The sequence below is a fragment of the Nannospalax galili genome, unplaced genomic scaffold (genome assembly GCF_000622305.1).
Source record: "Nannospalax galili isolate Female #2095 unplaced genomic scaffold, S.galili_v1.0 scaffold262, whole genome shotgun sequence".
In the NCBI taxonomy this organism is placed as follows: Eukaryota; Metazoa; Chordata; class Mammalia; order Rodentia; family Spalacidae; genus Nannospalax; species Nannospalax galili.
In genome coordinates, this window is record NW_008348083.1 from 1,081,269 (window position 1) to 1,084,092 (window position 2,824).

Below are 2,824 nucleotides of genomic sequence, written 5' to 3' on the forward strand. Positions count from 1 at the left end.
AAGATACCAGAGGATGGAAAGACCTTCCACGCTCATGGACTAGAAAAATTAATATTTTGAAAATGACCATCCTGCCAAAAGCAATATATAGATTCAATGCAATCCCAATCAAAATCCTCATGGCATACTGCACAGAATTAGAAAAAAATGATCCTAAAATTCATATGGAAGCACAAGACCCCAGATAGCCAAAGAAACCCTAAGCACAAAGAGCAATGCTAGGGGAATTACTATACCAGATCTCAAACTATATTACAGAGCTAGAGTCATAAAAACAACATTATACTGGCTCAAATATAGATGTATAAATTAATGGAACATAATAGAAGACAGAAACATGAGTATATGTAATTTGAGTCACCTGATATTTGACAAAGGGGCCAAGCACACATAATGGAGGAAAGAGAGAAACTTCAACAAATGGTGCTGGCAAAACTGGATCTCCCCCTGTAAAAGAATGAAACTAAACCTCTTTCTTTCACCTTTCACAAAAATCAACTCCAAATGGATGAAAGACCTCAATGTGAAACTTGAAGCTCTGAAACTTTTTCAAGAAAACACTGGCAGTAACCTACAAGATATAGGTATAGGAAAGGACTTTCTAAATCTGACATCAGTTGCCCAGGAATTATGGTCAACAATCAACAAGTGGGACCTCATTAAACTAAAAAGCTTCTGTACAGCAATAAAAAAAAACCAAGAAAGTGAAGAGAAAACACATAATAGGAGAAAATCTTCACCAGTGACACATCTGAGAGAGGTTTAACATACAGAATATAAAGAACTCAAAAAAACAAACAAGAAAATAAATGACCCAATAAAAAGATGAGCTATAGACCTGAACAGAGAGGTCTCAAATGAAGAAATAAAAATGACTAAGAAACACCTTAAAAGTGCTCAGCATCAGAGACCCAAAAGCTCAGTGCCTTGCCACAATGGAAGGAAGATCATCCCACACCCACCATGCCCTCCAAGGCTCAGGGACTTTTGCAGAAGAGGTTGGTGGAAAGAATGTAAGAGTTGGAGGAAGGGGTGGAGTGTTAACTGGAAGTGTCCTCAGACCACTATGCTGGCAAGCTAGAGTCACACCTCCTTCCCACCCTCATCAAGGAGTCAATGGGGAAGTCAGTTACCCCCCTACCCAATCAGTCAACCTTAGCTGCATGTGGGGGCGGGGCTAAGGACATATAAGCGAGAACACCATGAGGCACCTCTCTCACCATTTTCTGTGGCTGTCGGGAAGTCACAGGGTCTATATTTGAGTGTGGGCTTTCCAGTGCAGCTGTAAATGGGGGGTGCCCACCGCTCTGTAAATAAACCCCTACCCTATTATCTGTTAAAAAAATAGAAAAAGAAAATGATAGGTGTTTGGATAGATAAATGAGAGGGATCTGACTAAACTGCAAGTTGATGAACTTGCACTGGGAAACGTCTGGGGACACTGACTTGACACAGTGGGTTTTAACACCCAGGACAGAGTATATGGGTTCCAGTCAGGGAGGGGGGTATGGGAGAGGTTTTGTGGGGACAGGGCTATAAAGATAATTCAGATTGTTTGAGATATTCTGTATGAAATACAACATATTTTAATAAAAACAAAATATTAAAAAAGTGCTCAGCATCCTTAGCAATTAAGAAATGCAGATAAAAACCACTTCAAGCCGGGCGTGGTGGCGCATGCCTTTAATCCTAGCACTCGGGAGGCAGAGGCAGGCAGATCTCTGTGAGTTCAAGGCCAGCCTGGTCTACATAGTGAGTTCCAGGACAGCTGGGGCTACAGGGAGACCCTGCTTCAAAAAGACAAAAAAAAAAAAAAAAACACTTCAAGATTCCATCTTACCCCAGTCAGACTGGCTAAGATTAAGAGAATGAAAGACACCAAATGCTGGCAAGGATGTGGAGAAAGGGGAACACTCATTCACTGCTGGTGGGATTGCAAGCTCACGCAACCCCTATGGAAAGCAGTGTGGAGAACTCTCAAAAAATTAAAAATGAATCTACCATATGATCCAATTATACCACTCCTTGGTATATACCCCCAAAACTCATCCTATTGCAGAGATCCATGTTTGTACAACCATGTTTGTTGCTGCTCTTTTCACAACAGCTAAAAGATAAAAGCAACCTAAGTATCCCTCACCTGATGAGTGAATAACAAAAATGTGGTATATTTACACAATGAAGTTCTACTCAGTAGTAAAGAAAGATGAAATAATGAAGTTTGCAGGTAAATGAATGGCACCAGAAACTATTATACTAAGTGAAGTTACAAAGACTCACAAAAACAAATGACGTATGTCCTCCCTTATTTGTGGATCCTGGCACCAAATCTGTATAAGTGAGTGTATATCCTGATGAAACTGCAGGAACCAGAAAAATGGAAAGGAACTAGGGAGATAAAGGGAAAGAAGGAACCCAAGAGAGAAGGACAGTAGGAGACAGGTGTTACTAATGGAGAAATGTGTAAAATGGGGTAGTTAAATGGGAGGGGAGAAGGAGAGCTCTACAAGGAACTATGGGGATAAAGAGGAAGAAGGAGCTAAGAGTGATGGGAACAAAGCCGGCTGAAATTATCAAGGAAGAAATGGGAAGAGTGGGGATACTTTGGGGAGAGTGTGGAGGGAAGGTGTGCTGGATAGCTTTAGTGTCAACTTGACACACCTGGGTTGAGGGAGCCTCAATCAGGGAATTGCCTCTATTGGACTGGCCTATGGCCATGTCTGAAGGGCATCTTCTTGATGAGTGATGTGGGAGGGCCCAGCCCACTGTGGGTGGTGCCACCCCTGGGCAGGTGGGCCTGTGTTGCATAAGAAAGCAGGCTGAG